Genomic DNA, 21,892 nt, shown 5'->3' on the forward strand with positions numbered 1-21,892 from the left:
AGAAGGAATCCCCTTCACCGCCCCCAGCCGCACTGCTGCCCCTCCCAAGTTGCCGGGCTTTAGGAGACAAGAACAAGTCCCCGTGTGCTCTCTGGCTCAAAAGATACTCTTTCCGAGCAGCCTTGACTCCCCCATTCCCCAGATGGGAAAAGTGAGGCCAGGAGGCTTGTTTACAGTTTCAGAGCCTTTCACCTCTGTGTCACCCCTCCCTCCCTCCCCCTTGCTGCTTCCGACTGCGAGGCAAAGCTGAAGCCAGGGCCAGGTCCGGGGTGAGTTCTGGTCTACCCCCAGCTCTCCCACTGCCCTGCTTTCTGGCCTGGGTTTTCCGGGTTGTAAAGCAAAGATGCCTGGGGCGGGATGCAGGCTGCCCAGGGAGGCAACCCTCGTTAGGGAGGGTCCATCAACGCTCTCAGACCCAGGTATTGATTTGAAATTCTCTAAACACAGCAGAAGCAAGGCGGGGGCGGATGTGAGCGATCCAGGCAGCTGGAGGAGCTCAGGGAAGGGGGTGGGTGCAGATGGGGGCCAGGGTCACTGAGGGACCCCTGGGGGGTAGGAGCACCGCTGCGGGAGGGCTTGGAGACCCCCTGGTACCTGGTATCCTGCCCGCCCACCCACGGGTTCCTCCCCAGCTCAGCAGCCCTGGGCCAGCATCAGGCCCATCACCCCCCTGGCCCTGGGGACCTGCCTGCCTCCTGTTTACAGGCAAGGAAGTCCCCGAGTCAGAGTCACAGCCAGCCCATGGAGTGGGGGAAGGATGACAGATGGTGGCATGCCATTTTAACCAGAGTCTGCAGCAGTTGGGGAAGGGGAGGGGGGACCCTAGGGCTGGTGGGGGCTGGGATCTTGCACTGCTGCCACCCCCAGGGGCCCTGGGTCCCCATTCCTGTCCCCTGGCACCAGGTCTGAGGGGGCACTGACCCAACAACCAGGTCACTTGGGCTGCCCAAACTCCCATGGACTCTGTGGGTGCCCCTTGGGTCTGCGGGTGTTGGGGGAGGGTCCCCTGGGGGGCAGTCTCTCAAGGCTCCATGTCAAGGAGAGCCCCGTGACACCCCCCGCGCCCCCGCCCGCTCACAGCAAGGACTCCACCCTGGCCAGGAAGTGTCAGGCATTGGCCGGGAGTAGCAGTAGCAGGCGGGATGGGGGCCCCAGAGCCCAAAGTTCAGCCCAAGGCTTCAGCTAGAATACTTAGGGCAGGTTGGGCGCTCGGGAGGGGGCTGCACTCCTATCCTAGCTCCGCACTTAAGTCGATCTAGAACCTCTCTGGACCCCAGCATTTGCCTCTCCAGCAGTGAAGGGTGCTGGTCCCACCCCCTTGCTGGGAGGCAAATGAGAAAGCACAGCGGTAACTCCGAAACCCCCCTTTTACAGGTGAGGAAAACAAGACTCAGAGAGGGGAGGTCGCTTGCCCAGGGTCACCCAGCTGGCAAGGGGAAGTGCCAGGCTGTGGGCTGTCGAGAACGAGGTACATGTGAGGCCACAAAGCCGCCACACAGAGTTGTCCTCCGAGCTGGCTACTGTGGCTGTGAGCCTGCCTGTACCAGGGGGTACTTGACTCCCGGGAACTTCCCCGTTCCACAAGCCCGCGTGCAGCCAGACCTTCGCCCCCGGGAGGCTCATTCTACAGCAAGCCCTTCGGGCCAGCATTCGGTTCTGGTGAAGATAGTAGCAAGGGCAGCTCTGCCTCTCCGAGCCCAGCCCTGGGCCCCATGCTGGGCTGAACACCCACGTGTGTTGCGTCGTGGGGCCTCTTAGGCACCCTCCTTGGGTGGCTGCTGCTAGCCCTGTTTTCAGGTGGGGAAAGTGAGGCTCAGAGAGGGGTGTTGACCTGCCTCAGGTCCCACCGCACTGAGTGCCAGAGCTGCCGCTTCCTGATCTCAGAGATGGCCTCTTAACCCCAGCGCATAACAGCCAAGCTCGACCAGACTCAGGGCTGTGGGTGTTGCCCTGCTGGACTGGGCTGTGAACAGAATTCCCTTGACCTCTATTAAAAAGCGTTGATGGAAACTGCACAGAAGTGCCCTGGGCACGGGAAGGGGGGAGCTCAGCACAGGATGGGCACATGGGCAGGGTGACATTGGTCAGGAGGGCTGGAGAGGTCATGGTGCCAGGGAGTACTCACAGCCAGGGGTCTTTTCTGATCCCTGGGTAGTGGGTGGGGGCGGGGACTATTGCCCTTTTAGGCAGGTAAGGAAGCTGACGTCCAAGAAGGTCAGATGACCAGCACAAGGCCCGTAGGGCATGAGGGTGAGAATCGGGGCAGTGGCAAGATTCCCTAACCCTCAACCAGTTTGCTCTTCACTCTACACCAACGCTACCTCTATCCACCCACTCACCCATCCACCTATCCCACTCCCCATCCATCTTCCTGTCCATCCTATGCTTCCTGTCCTATCATCTGCAGATCCCTCCACCCAGCCACCATCTGCCCATCCATCCACTCACCCACCTACCCACTCATTCATCCATCTTCCCATCTATCCACCCGTCTATCCATGTACTTACACGCTTACCCACCCACCCATCCATGAACCCATTCACTTGTCCATCTTCCCATCTACATCTCCATCCACCATCCATCCATCCACTCATGCATCTACTCATCCATCCACCCATCTCCCATCTATCCATCCATCCGCCGATCCACTCACCTACCCACCCCTGCGTAAACCCATTTACGCATCCATCTCTTCACCCATCCACCCACCCACTCATCTATCCACCATCCATCCATCCATTTATCTACCCAACTATTCATCCATCAACTCATCCAGTCATCTAGCCATCACCCAGCCAACCACCACCCACCCATGTATCCATCCATCCACCTACCACTCACCCACCATTCATTCGTCTATTCATTCTGTTTTTATTCTATAACCATTCTGAGTCCGGTTCCTTCACCTTTTAGTTTTTAAACATATGCTTATGTGAGCTGGGTGCTGATTCTGTCCTCTCTGTGGAAGTGTACCAATTCCCCATCCCCCAGTTCAGCACACCAGTTCCAACTGGTCCCCATCAAGACCGCAACTCCAGTGTAAGAGGTTCAGGCTGCTCTCCCCTGCTTGCCTCCACTTGGGCGGGATCTGGCCTCTAGGTGCTTCTGAGTCACTTCACCTCCCCATCTGGGCATTTCAGTCTCAAGTGACAGGCCTCAAAAATGTGGAAATAGACCAAGTCACCAATATGGAGGCCACTTCCATAGCCTTACCACTCTGCAAAGGGCATTGATCATCAGGGCACTGGGGAGCGTGCCATGGGCACCAGTGGCGGCCATGGGATGGGCCATGACCCACCAGTCCAGGGACCAAGGATCAGAAGAATGGTCTGGACCAGGCACCTTCCTCCAACCCGCTGTGTGACAAAGGGCAACTGGAAACTGAGAATAATCATCCTTGTTCCGAGGATCCGAGAGAAATGTGGCATTTTGGGAAAAGGCAACAGCCTTTCACCAACACCATGGGGAGTTTTGTGAAGGTGTTAGCAGGGCTCAGCCTTTGAGGTGTACATTCCCTTATTACTGAAACCTTCCAGAAACGTTCCTTGATTCTGCTCACACCAACTAACTAGGCATTCATTCATTCATTCATTCATTCATTCATTCTGCATCGGCTGTGTACTAGGACCTGTTTAAGACTCTAGAAACCAATACAAATATTTTCTGCCCCCAAGAAATGTGCCGACCCTTGGCTTGGAACAGAAACCACAGTCACACTGCGTGGGTGTCAGGCGCGAACTCTGTCCTGGGGGACCTGAGGAGGAGTGTCAACTGTGCCTGGACTGGGCGGGTGAGGAGGGGTCCCAGAGCAGGGGCGTGCTCAGGATCTGGAAGGACAAGGGTGATTGGAGAAGGGCCTTCGTGGCAGAAGGAATAGCACCTGCAAAGCCATAGGGGCAGCAGAGGGGCAGAAAGGGGAAAGAGAGGAAGGGGACCGACTCCCTTGAGTCCCTACTATGTGCTGGCACTGTACCCAGTGTTCCCATCTCGTTAGCTCGTGGATCCTCCCAACAACTACGTGGCTGGCATTCTATCCTCTTGCACATTTCATTGATGATAAAGCCGAGGCTCTGAGGGACCTCCCTGGTGGCCCTGGTGGCACAGTGGTTAAGAATCTGCCCGCCAATGCAGGGGACACAGGTTCGAGCCCTGGTCCGGGAAGATCCCACATGCCGCGGAGCAACTAAGCCTGTGTGCCACAACTCCTGAGCCTGAGCTCTAGAGCCCGCGAGCCACAACTACTGAAGCCCGCGCGCCTAGAGCCCGTGCTCCACAACAAGAGAAGCCATTGCAATGAGAAAGCCCCGCACCACAAGGAAGAGTAGCCCCCGCTCGCCGCAACTAGAGAAAGCCGGTGCGCAGCAACGAGAAGACCCAACGCAGCCATAAATAAATAAGTAAATAAATTTATTAAAAAGAAAAGCCAAGGCTCAGAGAGGGCCAGCAACTTTCCCAAAGTCACACAGCTCCCACATGCTGGATCTGTCGGTCTGACTCCAAAGGCTGGAGCCTTTGCTCATCTCCCCTCACCCTGAGCATCTCACCCTCAAGGCGAAGGTGAGGGAGAAAGCACCCTATTCAGCATTCGCTCTTTGGGGCAGCTTAGGATGCTCGTGTGGTCATTTGATTAACAAATATTTATCCCCTCCCCCTCAGGGTCAGTCCTCACGCTGGCCTTGGGGGTAGAGCAGTGACAACACCGGCCCCCTCTCCCTCCTGGGGCTCCCTGGTAGGGGGAGGCGATGGGGATCGAGCTCAACTCCTGGCAAAGCCCTGCTTCATCCAGACTTAAAAATAAACCCAAGTACTGTCCAGGTCCAAAGACTGGGGGGCCACAGGCTCCCAGAACTGCGGCTGGGAGGCAGCAGGCAGAGCTGTCAGCCCGGAGCCCGCTCCTCTCATCAGCATGGGGCCCCAGCCTCCCTGCTTAAAGATCGCCTCGGGCGCTCTCTTAAAGATGCTAACGTTGCAGCTGACATTTGGAAGATCCTGGCAGGCGATCAAACCCGAGCTGAAAATCGGAGCTGCCGGGCGGGGGCGGGCACCAGGCAGCAGGGACCGGGGCTGGTTGGGGCCGAGGGCAACGGGGCTCAGGCAGCCGCTGCTGGCTAAGGCTGTGCTTGCAGACCGGCCCAGCACAGGTGGGTATCCGGCTCTGTGCTGCAAGGCCCCAGCAGAGGAGGAGGAGGGTGGAGAAGGCGAGGAAGGAAGCGGGAGGAAAATGGCTACGGAGAGACGGAAATCTCTTAGTTCATCCCCAGACGCAGGGCATTGTCAGTAATCAGACCAGCTGGGAAAAAAATCCACAAGATGAAGAGTTATACAAAAGAGGGAAGGGCTGCCCTGATGGCGCAGTGGTTGAGAGTCCGCCTGCCGATGCAGGGGACGCGGGTTCGTGCCCCGGTCCGGGAAGATCCCACATGCAGCAGAGCGGCTGGGCCCGTGAGCCATGGCCGCTGAGCCTGCGCGCGCGGAGCCTGTGCTCCGCAACGGGAGAGGCCGCAACAGTGAGAGGCCCACATACCGCAAAAAAAAAAAAAAAAAGAGGGAAAATGGAAGAAGGTTCCTGGTGCCAGTTACATCTCTGACTGCAGTGCCCAGAGCTGGGTCCCTCCAATGTGGGAGCAGAATGCTCTGAGGAAGCCGAGGGGTCAGAGGAAGGAGTAAGAAGAACAAGATTCCGACTCCACTGCTGCCTTGGACACGCTGGGCCTTCCACAAATTTCCACATGCCTGAGCCAGCCTCGTCTCCTTTCCCTTCCTTTACATCCAGGCTCCTTTCCACGTGCCCGCCATTCTCCATCCCCCTCCATCCGCTAACCCACCTACCTATTCACCTATCCCACCTACCCTACCTCCCACCTAACCAGTTCACCCTCTGCTCTTCATCTACCCAACCATCCATCTACCTAGTTCACCAATCGTCCCCTTCACCCATCTATCCATTAGTTCATCTATTCAGCCATCCATCCCCCATCCATTCACCCATCTCCATTCATTCATCTCCCCCATTCATCCCTTCATTCATTCATCCACTCATCCAAATGTCCATTCATTCCCCATGCATCCACCCAAAGAATGTTTCTTCAGCACAGGAGAGGCACAATCAGCCCAGATTTAGGCGACAGGAAAGGCTTCCAGGACAAAGACCCTCTAAGCTGAGACATAAAGAATGGGTAGAAGCAATCCAGGTAAAATGTGGAACGGAGAGTGTTTCCCAGACACATGGGAGACGAGAGACAAAGGCCCCTTAGGGAAACATCGGGTCGCGTTCTGGTTTTAGCTGAAGAGAGAGTAGTTTACCAGAGAGCCAGGGAGAGGCCAGCTCTGAGGCTGGAGTGGGCAGCAGGGGGAGGGCATCAAGCGGGGACACCTTGCCTGGCATAGAGCCAGGCACACGGGCTCGTGGGAAGGGGTGTGAAGGATGTGGAAGGCCAAGTCGCGGTCCTGCAGCTGCTCATCACTGACCCCTCCAACTAGGCCCATCCAGTTCCTGCAGCCCTCCCCCACCTCTCCATCGCCCGAAGTCCCAATGTCTCAGGGTTAGATCCCTACAGCCCCACCCTTACAGGCTTTTTCTTTCTTTCTTTCTTTCTTTCTTTTATTTATTTTTGGCTGCGTTGGGTCTTCGTTGCGGTGGGTGGGCTTCTCATTGTTGTGGCTTCTCTTGCTGCAGAGCACGGGCCCTAGGCATGCGGGCCTCAGCAGCTGTGTCATGTGGGCTCAGTAGTTGTGGCTCGCTGACTCAGTAGCTATGGCCCGCTGGCTCCAGAGCACAGGCTCAGTATTGTGGCTCACGGGCCCAGCCGCTCCGCAGCATGTGGGATCCTCCTGGACCAGGGACCAAACCCGTGTCCCCCGCACCGGCAGGCGGACCCCCAACCACTGCACCACCAGGGAAGCCCAGGCTTTTTCTTGATATGTGTGAATTCTGGCTTCTCTGGGTCAGAGCTATGCCTTATCCTTCTTGGTGTCCTGTCCCGTGGTACTTGGTCAAAACTCAAAAAAATATTCAAGAAATAAAAATATGTATCCTGCTCCCAAATCCTCCCCTTCTTCCTCTGCAGAACCCCTTCCATACACCCAGTCACTCTGCCCAAAAGCCTGGGCGCCATCCTCTTCCCGTTCCTCTCTCCCCAGTGCCACCGCCGTGTGAGTCAGTCACCCAGACCTGTCATACCTCCCTCCTCTGACATACCCTGAATCTTCTCTCCACCTGCTCAGCCACCAACCTGGATCAGAGTGGCAGCCTCCTTGCTGCTCTCCCTTCCTCCAGGCTTGCTCTCCATGAGGCCACGTGCACGGTGCAATGAGAGAGATCTTTCCACATTAGACACTTGACCATTCGATTCTCCCACTTAAACCTTTCATGGCTTCTATCTGTCCTCTGGGTAAAGTCCTAAATCGCTCTCATTGCCTATAAGACCCTTCCCAAGTTGGCCAGCGCTGCCTTCTCTGGGTTCCAGGTTCATCCCTCTAAGATTAGAAATCCATCAAGTTCATTGCTAGTCATATTGGGTCTCCAAAACCATGGTCCTGGCTCCAGCCACTGGACTGTCTTGACCCAAAGCCTAGAAACATCCTGAGTCTTCACCTCCCTGCTCATCCCCACACTTGACTCCACTTAGACCCCCCCCCCCAATTCTGTCCCCAAAAGCCAGGGAGCCATCCCATGTTCTCAATCCCACGACCAACACCTGGTTGGCCCTCAGGTGAAAGAAGATATTGCTAAAAGCTACAAGGATATTCGAGTTTACCCCCGGACCCTCCCTCTCCAGGTCTGACCATTTCCATGTGTTATTTGTGCCTTGGCTTCTTCTCTGCCTACAAAACTTTTTTTTTTTTCACTGATTTTATGGCTACAGAAAATTTCCTTCCTGTCTTCACATTCACAGGAAAGAGAAAGCCCTGGCCCTGACTCAGAATTGGATTCTAGCTGGAGGCGTCCTCTCCGTGGCTGGCTCCAGGGAAAGGTCTGTTCGTTCCTTGACCTTGAGCAGGAGCTGAGGCAGCCAGAAAGGGGAGAGACAGGAGCTGGGAGGGGAAGGGGGAGAGAAGCTGGGACTGTGGCCCCAGGAGCCTGCACTCTGCCCCAGGGGCCCAGCCAGGTGATGGGAAGTTAGAAGAAAGGAAGGAGACAGGCCATGCCGCAGGCACAGCCAGCCACAGAGGCCCTGAGGGAGGGGAAGCAGGTGGCCTCTTCTGCCTGGTCTTCTGAGGTCCCCAGGCTGTCCCCATCCCTCGTCCCCTTGGAAACTGAACAGACCAGAGAACCGGAAGGAGAAGTAAACCACGCAGATAGATAGACTTTGCCATCCCCATGGGGGGCCAACTGTGGCTGTTACAGACCCAGCACTAGGTGGGGGGCATCAGTCCAGGCAACCTGGCCTTGCCCACGGTGAGCCTACAGACTAAGGACAGTGGTACCTACGGGCGCAAGAGATAAAGAAATAAAGAAAAGTGCCCTTCTCAGAAAGGGTCTCCTTCCTTCCGGTGCATGACTGAAATTTAAGCCAAACGCATTGAGCACCTCCCGTTTGCCTAGATCCTTACTCTCAGTGATCTGACCATCTTTTCTCCAATTGAAGTGGGGGCACACTTAAAGTAGGGACTGTTTATTTCCTCCCAAATAACTTCATGTTTACTACAAAAGTAAGACATACTTGTTATAGACATTGTAGAAAATACAGATAAGCTCAATACAGACAATAAGGCCACTTTTAATCCTATAATTTAATGATGGTCACTTTTGACATGTGGAGGGCTTGCTTCCCCTCCTGGTCCTCCATATCCAGCATTTTCTCTTGGAGTCTTGCACCCAATGGACTTGTAAGAAGGACTTTATGTCTGACCATTTACCTGTTTGTTCATTACTCATTCATTCCCGAAGTGCTCATTGAACCCTCAGTAGGTCACAACTTGGTGGTGGTTTAAATTCTTTGGGGGTGGAGAGAGATGTGCAGAGACCTAAGCTCATGTCGGTGTAACCCAAATAAAAGCCAAGGTTCCACATAGCTCAGTCTCAGCGCTGACTGACTTAATAGTCCAGCAGTCGAAAGTAATTTAAATGAGTTTTCTGAACTCACTTGTTCCCCAAAGAACTTCAAAGAGGTCTAATTCACAACCCATGGCAATAGCTCTCAGCAGCCCTTTTATTCTCGCCCCAGTTCTCTCGATAGTAGCTCTGGAATTTTGCACAAACTCCTTAACACTTCTGATACCAACCTATAGGTTTTCAGTCACTCTGTGTTCTTTCTCTACTTTCTCAGATACTTATTACGATCTATACTCAATGGCCAAACCCTTCTCCATCCCTCCTGCTGACAGAGTGAGTGGTCAAGAGCTCGGATTCAGATCCAGATCCTGGCCCCATCGCTGACCAGCTGGATAACCATTGGCAAGCCACTCGATGCTGTGCAACCCAAAGTGTGGTCCACAAGCTGGTGCTGGCCCACACACTGTTTGTTGACATGATAAGAGAAGCATAGAAAGCGATAATTTAGAAACATCCATAGCAGTTTGGCACTGCCTACGTCCAATTGCGACTGTCTAGATTACAAAAGCGTCACTTCCCACAGATTGGAAATTTTTTTTCTGAAAGTTCCTTCACCACAGATCGTTTGAGAAGCACAGACTTAACCTCCTCTGTGCCTCAGTTTCCTCATAAGTAAAATGGGAATAATGATGCCCCCTAAGCTCATCAGGTCCCTGGGAAAAGTAAATGAAGTTAATCTATGGAAGGTTCTCGGGACCGTGGCTGGGCACTGCGAGCTCTCATTGAATGTCAAAGTCGCTATTATTTTTGCACATTTTCCATATTCTGCATTAAAAGCACCCACTTTTCCTCTGAGGGCAGGGGAGGAAAGTGGATTCCGGTTAATGCATCCTACCTTAACTCTAGTTTCTAGACTTCTAGTCAACTCTTGAGATTGCAACACCCCTGTGACTGCATCCAGAACCTCCCAGGTTGCCAAAGGAAACACCAAGTAGTTTATTTATCCACTTACTAAATATCCTAAATATCTGTAGACCACTTACAGCCTGTGAGGCAGGAGACCCCAGTGGCTAAGAACTCGGGAGCAAAACAGCCATGGGTTCAAATCCTGGCTCTGCTACTACTTCCTAGCTGAGTGACCTTGGGCAAGTCACATAACCTCTCTGAGCCACAGGGTTCCCATGTGAGGGCCCAGAGGGGTCCAAGGTCAGGACTCAGCCCCGACAGGCAATGCCCCCACACTTGTGGAGAGCATGACTCAGGGGTTCACTGCATCTGAGCCCAACTGTGAAGACTAGGGTGACTTCCTAGGTTGGGTTGCCGCCCTCAGAGAGTTCCGCAGATGAGGAAGAATAGGTGGTGTTTTGAGGTGCCAGACTCACCAGGTATTACTTCTAGAAAAATGGATGCATTTAAGGACTTTGAATATCTGAGAATGGAGGGATGTAGAAATATAAAGGGCCCAAGATGAGTAGACTTCTCACCAATTGGACTTGTATCGTATGGAACATGGAGCTTGTGTAATGGCCCTTTCTAGAGCATGTGGGAGATTAAAGATGGCTGCAGGCTCTCTGTCATCCTCCCTTCAAGACCTAGCTGGTGTTTTTTTCCCTCTCCCCTTGAATCCGGGCTGGCCCCAGGATTGGCTTTGAAGCCTCTGCACCCTTCCTGGAATGCTCCTTCTTGGAAGCCAGCCGCCATGTAAAAACCCACCATGCTGTGAGGAAGCCCTGGAGAGGGAGGGGGAGAGAGAGAGGGAGGGAGGGAGGGAGGGAGGGAGAGAAAAGAGAGGGGCCAGTGGGGGAGCACTGAGGTTCCGAACCTACAAAGTAAGACTCCTTGGACCTTCCAGCCCAGCTGCCGGCTAAATGCAACTGCGTCAATGCCACCCCACGCTCCATGCTTCTCTTCATACGGAGCTCTGTATATGGGGTAACGTTTTCTGGTCTCACACACAGTTATAGACGAATTGTGTCTCCCCAAAATTTGCACGTTGAAGTCCCAGCCATCAGTATCTCAGAATGTAACCATGTTTGGATATATCTTATAAGAGGTAATTACTTTTGGGGTTTTGTTTGTTTGTTTTTTGGCCGTGCCACACGGCTTTCAGGAGCTTAGCTCCCTGACCAAGGATTGAACCTGGGCCCCAGCAGTGAAAGTGCAGAGTCCTAACCACTGGGCATCCAGGGAATTCCCAAGAGGTAATTAAGTTAAAATGAGGCCTTTAAGGTGGGCCCTAACCCACCAGTGTCCTCGTAAGAAGAGGGACACACAGAAGGACACCAGACACGTGTGTGTGCACACAGAGAAAAGACCATGCGAGGACACAATGAGAAGAAGGCCGTCTACAAGCCCAGGAGAGAGGCCTCAGAAGAAACCAGCCCTGCTGACACCTTACTCTTGGACTTCCAGCCTCCAGAACTGGGAGAAAGTAAATCTCTGCTGTTTAAGCCTCCTAGTCTGGTATTTGTTACGGCGGCCCTAGCAATTCATCCACACGCCTGATACTCAGGGGTGGAAGAGGGACAGGGTAACCTGCAGACATGCTCCTTTAGAAGGGGGAGGGCTGGGAGGGGAGCCGCAGGCACTGTGCGTGGCGATCCTGAGTCCCGCTGGGTGGACACCGTGGGGCTCACCTCGCCCAGGTGAAGAAAACACTCTTCAATCTGTGCTCCCTCAGAACTGCTCCCAGCCCCCCGTTCCCTGTGGCCCCTGGGTCACCCTCTGGGAGGACTTCCTTTCCCATCACCTCCTTGGCCACATCGATGGGGCTCATCAGCTTTCCTCCCTTTGGGGTCCAGATGCTGTTTGAAGTCGTGAACGGTCACAGCCTCTTTTAGTCCAGACTGGCAGCTCTTTTGACAGTGTGACCATCTTCAGAACTTAGTTACCCTTTCTCTATTTGTTGCCATTCAGCTTCTTACGCTGAAGATGCATCCAATTTTTCTAGACTTGCCTCTCTAGACTTTATCACAGGTATCTTGAGCTCACCAGAGGGTTTTTTGTGGGTTTTTTTGGCGGTACGCAGGCCTCTCACTGTTGCGGCCTCTCCCGTTGCGGAGCACAGGCTCCGGACGCGCAGACTCAGCGGCCATGGCTCACAGGCCCAGCCGCTCCGCAGCATGTGGGATCTTCCTGGACCGGGGCACGAACCCATGTCCCCTGCATTGGCAGGCGGACTCTCAATCACCGCGCCACCAGGGAAGCCCCTCACCAGAGGTTTTAACCAAGGGAGTGCTGGTCATATGCCTATGCAATCTTTACCCTGACACTGGGTCTTAACTAGACTCTATCACCTGAGGCATTTCTTTTTTTAAAAAAATAAATTTATTTATATTTATTTATTTTTGGCTGCATTGGGTCTTCGTTGCTGCGCACGGGCTCTCTCTATTTGCGGTGAGTGAGGGCTACTCTTCCTTGCGGTGTGCGGGCTTCTCATTGCGGTGGCTTCTCTTGTTGCGGAGCACGGGCTCTAGGCACGCGGACTGCAGTAGCTGTGGCACGTGGGCTCTAGAGCGCAGGCTCAGTAGTTGTGGCGCACGGGCTTAGTTGCTCCACGGCATGTGGGATCTTCCCAGACCAGGGTTCCAACCTGTGTCCCCTGCGTTAGCAGGCGGATTCTTAACCACTGCACCACCAGGGAAGTCCAGCAGGCAGATTCTTAACCGCTGCGCCACCGGGGAAGCCCCGGCATCTCTTAGTTTTGTTATTTCTTCATAAGTCTAGAATATTCTTTATTGATTATTTGTGGATTACCCATTTTTCAGGCCTCTACATAAAGATTCAAATTTACAATTGGACTTCTCAAACGATACATTTCTGGGGACACAGACAGTTAAAATTTAAACTCATTATCTGCTCCAAGGTCACATCATGTATTCCAAACACCCACGTATTAGAACTTTTACTAAAATGTCATTTCCGAATTTGCGGAATCTGCTAACTGCCGGAGGGGCAGGACCTGGGTCTGTTGCGCCCACTTGTCAGGCAGAGAGCAGGCTTTTCCCACAATGGGACTGGGTTTTCTCTCTAGGTTTTCTGGAAGACAAACTGCTAGGGTGGGGGTGGGGAATGCCACCTTTTTCCACTGGGGATGAGGTGTTTACACCCAAGCTCAGCATCCTACAGGGGCCCCCTTCCCCTGATGCCATCTCTGCATCCTCCCGTGGGCTCCAGGCCTCTGGGCACCGGGCCCGTGGAGCTCCTGCTTCCTTTCCCTTTCACTGGCTAGAGATGAGAAATCGTTGCATTTTTCAACCCTGCAAACCCATAATTTCTGAATTTTCCCTTTCCCTGTCTTTCCTGCTTGTAAGCAGGCTAATTCCTTTCAGAGGGCATCTCTGATGTGCTTGTGAAAGGCAGTGTGTGAGTTTCTAGGGCTGCTGTAACAAAGCACAACAGAACTTTATTTTCTCACAATTCTGGAGGCTGGTTCTCACAATCAAGGTGTCAGTGGGCTCGTTCCTTCTGAAGACCCGGAAGGAAGGGTCTGTTCCAGGCCTCTCTCCTTGGTGTGTAGAGGGCCATATTCTCCCTGTCTTCGCATTGCCTTTCCTCTGTACACATTTGTATGCAAATTTTCTCTTCTTAAAAGGACACCAGTCATGTTGGATTAGGGCCCCCCCTGAAGACTTCATTTTATCTTAATCACCTCTTTAAGGACCCTGTCTCCAAATACAGTCACATTCTGAGGTACTGGGGGTTAGGGCTTCAACATATGAATTGCGGGGACTTGATTCAGCCCATGACATGTAGCGAAAAGACATTCTAGACATTTCTGTTTCCCAAGCTCTTCAGCTAAAGCCACAAGTGCAGTATAGTATCAGCTTTGCAAGTTACTGTGGACAAGAATCTTCCCAAATGTTTCCCACTGTATAACATGGGTCACCATCTCTCCTACCCCCAATAACTGATTCCTTGTCACCTGTCATCTGTTACCTACTCTTAGAACCAGTGCTACAAATTTTTGATGCTGCCAATTTCTGTATTGGTCAGATTTTGCTAGGTTATGCTACATAACAAGCATTCCCTAAATATAAGTACATTACCATAGCCAAGGTTTATCTTCCTTCAGGTTTAATGCTGCCCACAGTTTGCTTGCCCCTCCACTGCACCACTCTGCTTCACATGCTATCTTTATTTTGGGGTCCAGGCTGAAGATACAGCCCCTATCTAGGCCATGTAAACCTGAGAGAAAAGAGTCAGAGAGCTGGCATAACCACAGGATAGATTTTCAGGCTTCTGCCAGGCACTGGCATGTGGTCACTTCTCACAGTTCATTGGTCAGAGCAATTCACGTGACCAAGCCTGCTGCCAGTGGGTGTGGAAGTATGCTCTGCCCATAGGGAGGCACGGCGAGTCGCTGACCCTGGGGCAGGGAGGTGTCACCTTCTTAGGGTCCAGAATCACTGGGCACAATGGCCCCATCCACCACAAGAGTTAACACTGGTTCACATTTACCAGATGTGGGGCTTTGGGCCGGCAGCCTCACATCCTCAGCTCATTGACTCATCGTCATAGCCCCATTTTACAGATAAGAAAACTGAGGCCTTGAGAGAGGAAGAGACTTGTTCACTGTCTAGTATGATAAACAAGATCTACGAACATGCCTTGAAAAAGCCCTAAGGGTCTACACGCATATGGGGTCTTACTCCTGTCACTTCTCTTCTGGGCAGCCGGGGTGAGAAAACACTTGGTGAGGAGGGGCTGGCTCAAGATATGGCCCATGGGGCACACTCAGGAATGTTGGCCGTGGCAATGTTCTCAGGGTGTCAGAAGAGCCCATTCCTTGGGGAGCCCACACCCCACCTTTTAGCTCAGCTCCACCTGGCTCACCCTGCCCAGCAAATCTAGAAATACTGCCAGAGCCACTGAGGAGGGCAGGGGGCTTAAAATAAACACAACTCTTGGGGGAAAGGGAGAGGAAGAGTCTCGCTCCATCCCAGGAGCCCGTGTGCTATGTGAGTCTGTGCGGATCGCCTGCTTGGACACACCTCTTCCTGCTCTCAGTGTCTCTGGGAAGGTTGAGCATTTTCTGGTTCATTCGTTTTGTTTGTTCGCTTGTTTGTTTGTCTGTTGGGAGCAAATGAGGAGCTTAAACAATCTTAGGACCTTATTGTTCTTATCCTTCTTTTCCAGATGGGGAAACTGAGGCCCGAGAGGTAGAAGCAACTTCCCACAGCCAGTGGTGATGCTGACCTAAACCCCACCGAACATGAGGCCCACGTGGACCCGTGTTCAAAGAGACTGTGGGGTGGGGCCGGATGGGGACGTAGTTAGGGAAGGGGGGCCTCTTCGGCTTCCCAGGGTTGTCCTCGGGTCTTCCCAGGTCACCAGGTCAACAGGCTTGTCCTTCAGTAACAAGGAAGATGTAGGTGTGACAGTGATTCCCGGGGAGAGGGACAGAGTCCAGGGGCCCGAGATAATGGAGAGAGTGCCTGGCAGGGGGCAGAGGGCACAAAAGATGGTGTGAGGACACCCTGACATACATAGGACACACATGCACACATGCATACCGCACACCGCATTCACATATGCTGCACACACCACACATACTGCATTCACACCTCTTCACACACATACCATATGTAACACACCCCACACACTCCATACTTAACACACATACCACACACACATCAAACATAACACCCTCACATGCACACCGTACATCACATACCACACGCCACCCACAGCACACACACCACGGCAGACTTTTTCTTGGGTTTGACAACCAACTCAGAGGCGGTCTTTTTGTACTGCAGATTTTTGAAAACATCACGATTAGGAATAATAACAAAAATAGTAATGACAATAGCGGGCGTTCATTGAGAACTTGTTGCGGGTCAGGAGACTCGTGAAGGCTTCGCGTGGACCCCTTCACGGAGTTCCCACCATCCCTGTGGAGCAGGTGCTGTCGGTGCCCCCGTGGGGAAGTTCGGTACCACGACTGGGAAACTGAGGCTCGAGGATTTGGAGCTTGGAATGGATGGAGCTGTCACTGAACGTGGGTCAGCCTGTCTCCAGAAGCCACACTGAATGTTCCCTTCGATGCACAAACAACAAAATCATGAACAAAGGCCCACCTCGCTGCACACAGAGCCGCTCCTGGCTGACTTAGGCTCTCTCCGTGGATGCAAGGTTTGGGGTTCCCCTCTGGTGGGCGGGGGCAGTGTGGAGGGGAGAGGGAGGCAGGGACGGGGGGCCACAGAAGGTGCTAAAGGCGGAGGAGAGGGAGATGGCTACTGTCCCCCCACCCAGGGACACAGACCACTCCACCTCCTCAGGGCAGGGAGGTGGGGAGGGGCCCTGCCGGAACAGCCCAGACTGGGTCCTCTCCGCACGGCTTCCACACCCCGGGGCCCCCAGGTGGCCGGGTGAGGGGTTTCCTTCCCCTGCAGGGTTGAGGGCAGGGACCCCAGGACCCTGCTTTCCCTGAGGCTATCTTCCCCACCCAGCCCTGGTCCTAGCAGGGCACCAACCAGCCTGTCCCTGGGGAAGGGGGGTGCTCCCCCAGACGCCCTTGTCCTCCCCGTGCACCCTCAGTACAGCGGCCCCTCCGATGCCAACAACTCTGCCTGCTGCGGAAGGCCAGCCCGTTCTCTGCAGCCCTGAGAGGGCAAGAGTGGACACAACCTCTGTGCCCATCCACCGGGGACTGGATCACCGCGCGCAGGGGCATGCGCACAAGGGAACACTATTCAGTCACGAGGAAGAGCGAGGTCGCCACACGTATAGACCTGGAAAGGAGACTGTAATGTGTAAAGGAAAATAAATTGCCAAACAGGATGTAGAGCACTGCCCGACTGTTATCAAAAGAAGTATTTAGATGGGCTTCTATTGACAGAAGAAACTTAAGACAGAAGTCTTAATCTCTGGACGCTGGTTATCTAGGGAGTTGAATTGGGAGGTGTTGGGAGGGAGACGATTTTACTACTTTCTTTATACCTTCTGTGGTGTAACAATGACGATGGCTCATTTTGCTAATTAAAAAAATCAGCAAATGGTGGGGGGGGGGGCGGGGAGTGGGGCATCCTGGGTGTCTGCAAAAGGTACCAGAACTTACTTCCCAGCCTCAGTTCAGGCAAAGTGGGGGGTCCGTCCACAGGGCCGGGGTTCTTTTCTCCCCTCCAGATGGCTTTCTCTCCATCTGCCTCAGCAGGGGGACTACTGGGCACCTTTCAGCATCACTCCCTTAAGTTGGGACCAAGAGGCATTCTGAGACGAACCGCAGGGTCTTGGCCTAGAGACGTCTGGAATCTTCAGAGTGAGACAGGTGGGCACATACTCATAAAGCTAAAAGTCATCATCACAATGGCGGTGGGAGGGCACCTCCCAGTGCTCTGTGTTCTGCCCAGGGCTTCACATGCATTAACTCATCGAAATACGACCGTAATTCTGTGGGTTTTCTCATTTCACCAGTGAGGAAACTGAGTCTCAGAAGGGAGCCCTGGGGAGCAGACCCAGGGGGGTTCTGTGCCCCAGCCTCTTCAAGGACAGAATCATCCAACCACCAAGTCATTCCCCAAGAGACACCAGGCAAGAACAGTGAGTGCGGTGGACACGGGAAGGATGCCGGTGACAGAGCCACCTCCGCAATGCAGTGCACGCATTGACATGGTCCTCATGGGAGGTACCATGGGCTCCAGCTGAAGGTCAGAGAGAAGGCCATGGCCAAGGTCACTGTGCTGGAAAGCATCACGGCTGGCTTTGGAGCCCTGGTTGGTCCATCTGATGGCAAAGACCTCCTTGCCCAGACCCCAGCTCAGCGTCCAGCGCCGATCAGAGCCCCGTGCTCGGTGCTGCAGAGCGCTTGGCATCCAGCATATGCTTAACACCCAGTTAGCCTCCCTCCTTGCCCTGGCCCTGCCAGGGTGTGACCTTGGCCGTGTCATTCTGCGCTTCCAGGCCTCAGTTCCCTATCTGTGCAGGGAGGGTGCTGCCCCGGGGGGTGTCCTAGCTCCCCTCGCAGCCTCAACATCCTAGACTTCCACTGCAGAAGCCAGGAAGAGTTGGTGGGGTCCCCCGGGGCTGGGGCAAATTTGGGGGCCAGGGATCCTTTCTGGAGGGACCCAGGAGAGCCCCGCCGACAGCCCCCAGCACCCCCCAAAACAGCAGCCCCGGCCAAGCCTGGATCCCCACCTCCATCCCTTGTCCCATTCCACCAGGCTTGGTCCTCCCCCCCACCCATCACACCGACACCCTTGCCTCTGACCGCGGCTGCCCCCCACACTGGCCGGGGCCCGAAGCGCCTTGAAAAATCTCTCTCTGGCATCCCTTCCCCAACACACAGCCCCAACTGGCAGCGAGGTGAGCAGAGAGTGAGGGGGAGAGAGGAGAGAGCAGAGAGGGAGGGAAATGCAAATGTTTTTTATCCTCCTTTTCTTTTAAACGCTGAAACCCGCCTCGACAGCCTCTGAAAATAAACGGCACCGACTTGCTGGGATTTCAAATTCCGTGATTAAGGGCTGAAGCAAATACTTCTTCCCTCCCTCCCTCCTGCCTCCCCCGCCCTCCCTCCGTGGGCTGATAGAGCGGCTCGCGGGGCCGGGGACAGCTTTTTGCGAGCCTGCCAGGAGCTCTGATACGCAGCCTCCCGCCGCCGGCAGCGCTTCGGCTCCGGGGTGTTTATCAGGAGCGCTCACGCCGGCAGCCGCGGAAGCAGCTTTAAATCCCCTCCCGAGCCCGGCGGGCCCCCTCCTCGAGGCCGCATGCCGCTCACACAGGCACACACGCGAGCACACACACACACACACGTGCACGTGTGCACACATGCACAGTGTACACATACACGAGCACCCATGCACAAGCATGTGCACAAAGGCACACACATGCACGTGCGCACATGCACCATACACACGTGCACGCGTGCACACATGCACGGTATACGCGCGCACCCGTGCACACACGCGCGTGTGCACACACGCGCGTGTGCACACGTGCGCACAGCACAATACACGCATGCACACACCTAGCCTGGGTGGGTCTCTGCCTGTTCTCTAACCAAAGCCTAGGAAGCCTGCGAAGTTGGGGGGATGAGAGGAAGGGGGGAAGGAGGAGGCTTGTGGAGAGTGGGGGGATGGGCCAGGAGGAGAGAGGCCTCCTCCGGGTCCACGGTTTGCAGGGGCTGCCTTGGGGTGGCCTCGTGAGGGGGACAGCTTCGATGCAGCCACAAGCCAAGTGGCCCTTCTGATTAACTGCTTACTGCCCGCCCCCCGCCCAGCGTCTCTCAACTGCCTGTCGCCCCCCCGGCCGCTCAGGTTCTGCCTCACTGCTGCCAGCCCCCCCAGCCCCCCAGGTTTGGATTCTGGAAGAGGAGAGGCTTGCACAAGACAGGCCTTGTGGGGCGCAGGGCAGGGCGGCCCCACCACCCCCTGGGACCTCAACAGTGAGGAGGCTGCTGGGCCAGCCCCCCTTCTGTGGGTCTGAGAGCTGAGGCTCCGGGTCAGGGAGTCACCCACATGGAAAGCGGGACAGTCTGGGTGGACAATCTGGCGGGTCTGGGGAGGGGTGGGGACGGGGTAAAAGAGAAAAACAGAGAACCCTCCCCTGATTCTGTGAGGGCCACCCCTGCTCAGAGACAACGCCCGGAGGGACTCTCCCGGCTCACTCTGCCGTCGGGACACTGTGGACGGATGGGTGAAGGCAGGTGTCCCCAGGGGCCAGCAACAGGGGGCTGCACTCCCTAGGGGGTCATTCATGGGGTGCTAACAACTGGCTGGGAAGCAAGGCCTCCCTGGGGGAGCCCTCACCCTGCTCCCTCCACACACCCTGGAGCTGGTGCCTCCACGGAGAAGCCCCAAGCAGGAGATGGGGGTGGGGAGAAGCTGCTCCGGCTCCCAGGGCTCAGTTCTGCACTTGGTATGCATAGCTCATGGAATCCTCACTGTACACATACCCATTTTACAGATGGAGACAAGCTGAGGCTCAGGAAGGGGAAGTGACTTGCATGTGGGGTCTTAATTCCCCGACCAGGGATCGAACCCACGGCCCCTGCCGTGGGAGCGCGGAGTCTTAACCAATGGACCACCAGGGAATTCCCTCCATTTGTTCCAGCTGGGAGAAATAATGCAGGAGGGGTGGGCAGCTGCCCTTGCGAGGGGCCAGCAGCAGTTGGGGGGGTGCTGGATGCCCAGGGGCCACTGTTCCAGATGCCTGCACTTTGGGCCCCAAGGCCTGGCACAGGGAGAACGTTCCTAGCTGCTTTGTGCCTCCCATGGCCCCCTCGCCACTCCCTGGAGGCGTCCCCTGTGGAGTGGGAACAGTTGTTACAGCTCCCCAGGAAGGTGGAGTCCCCAGCACACCGTGTTCCAGAGGCCAGTGAGGGCGTGTTCCGGGCTCGGGCCAGTGGACCATGTGGGCACACCTGCTCCAAGGCCCAGTGACCTGGCAGGTCCCTGCTGGGGACAGCCACACTCAGCTGGAGGTCCAGCTCAGCAAACCTTGAGATGTCCAGGGATAACAGGAACTCATGGGAGAGTCCAGGCCCCCCTAGGGCCCTGCAAATGGTCTGGGAGACCCTGACAACCCACCTGTCGAGAGAGAGGGAGGAGCCAGGAAAGAGCGGTGGCAGAAGCAGTGGGCTGGGAAATGGCTCAACCAGGGAGATGAAAGGCGAACAGTGTGCTCCACTCACAGCGTTCGAAACCCTGCAGCTCCCACAGCTCGGCCCTAATGAGAAGCAGGAAGAGCTGCAGCAGACAGGGAAGGGAGACCCTCCAAGGGGATGGCAGGGCAGAGAGTTTAGCCCCGTAGATCTCTGCTCCCTGCCACCCTGGGGACCATCCTGCCCCACACAGACCCCCGAAGAGCGTTTCCAAGCAACAGAGAGCAACCAGAATTCCTGGGCTGCATGTGGGGCACACTCTCTTAATAGTGTAGACTGGAGGGCATGTGAGAATTAGACCACGCGCGGGAAATGCACGGGCGCAACTGTGCGTCATGACCACGGTCCCAAGAGGTCTTGCTGTAACAGCCATGAAGACCCAGCACCCCCTGTGCCAACCCCCAGACATGAAAACACACAGCTGGGGGATAGCAGAGGGGCATGTGGTTCTCTTCCTAGGTCTGCGGCCGGGCTTCATCCACTGCAAGGACATCCAGTCTCATCTTCCCCGCAGCCCCAGCTCCAGGCCCAGCCTGCGTTTAACAAGGCAGTGAAGAGTGTCAGGTAAGTGTCTAGCTGGCATCAGACAGTGCTGAGTTCAAATCTCGACTGAGCCAAAAATTGCCTGGCTGGGTGACCTTGAACACATAGCTTGCCCTCTCTGAACTCCAGTTTCCTTTCGGTGATGGGGAAGGTGATGTCCGCTCCCAATAGCTACCATCAGAGTTCATGTCTGTGCTGATAACAGGCTCTAGACTACCAGTTAGAGAAATGGACTGATTCTGTCCAGAAATTTCCAATGTTGCCATGCTCACAAGGCTCCTGGGAGACGCCTCCAGCTCTCTTACTGTTCAGAGAAGCATGGGCTCCACTTGCATTAGGGGTGATTTATCTTATTTTTAAAGAAGTTGAGGCCACTTTGCAATCAGCTCCCTCGTGGTCGGATCGCAGAAGATCCTAGGAAGGGGTATTAATCAAGGTGCCTTAAGGACGTGCAAATCAGGAGAAAACGCAAGTGATTAGGGTGTGATGGGGCCTGGGGTCCAGGCTTTATCCCCGCCTGAGAAGAGAGAACCGAGGGGCCTCATGGAGACCGGGAAGGTAGACTGTGAACCAGCGGAGGCAGAGGGAGAGACAGACACACAGAGGCGGCCACAGGGCCGTCAAGGTAGAGCTGACGTGGCGCCCTTGCCGGCTTCCTGCCTCTCCTGCAGCTGCAGAGCGAGGGGCTCCTCTGGCAGGACCCTTTGCCCAGCCTGGATGGGCCACTCTTTGAATGATCAGCGAATGGCAC

At 55.0% G+C, this 21,892-nt stretch overlaps 1 long non-coding RNA gene across 2 annotated transcripts; it reads left to right on the plus strand.

Moving 5' to 3' along the window:
* Positions 1 to 282: 282 nt before the first annotated feature.
* On the plus strand, positions 283 to 18,438 carry LOC113619607 (uncharacterized). 2 transcript variants are annotated; one of them, XR_003432451.1, is made up of 7 exons: positions 285 to 419; positions 7,897 to 7,974; positions 15,135 to 15,157; positions 15,904 to 16,133; positions 16,539 to 16,753; positions 17,152 to 17,268; positions 17,415 to 18,438. It is a non-coding gene; the product is annotated as an uncharacterized LOC113619607 (long non-coding RNA). The 2 variants fall into 2 exon arrangements; XR_003432449.1 differs by having other exon boundaries at positions 283 to 419; positions 16,539 to 17,268.
* The last annotated feature ends 3,454 nt before the right edge of the window (positions 18,439 to 21,892 follow it).

Source organism: Aethalodelphis obliquidens, unplaced genomic scaffold (assembly GCF_003676395.1).
Source record: "Aethalodelphis obliquidens isolate GAN/ISIS:26980383/991018 unplaced genomic scaffold, ASM367639v1 scaffold7, whole genome shotgun sequence".
Classification (NCBI taxonomy): domain Eukaryota; kingdom Metazoa; phylum Chordata; class Mammalia; order Artiodactyla; family Delphinidae; genus Aethalodelphis; species Aethalodelphis obliquidens.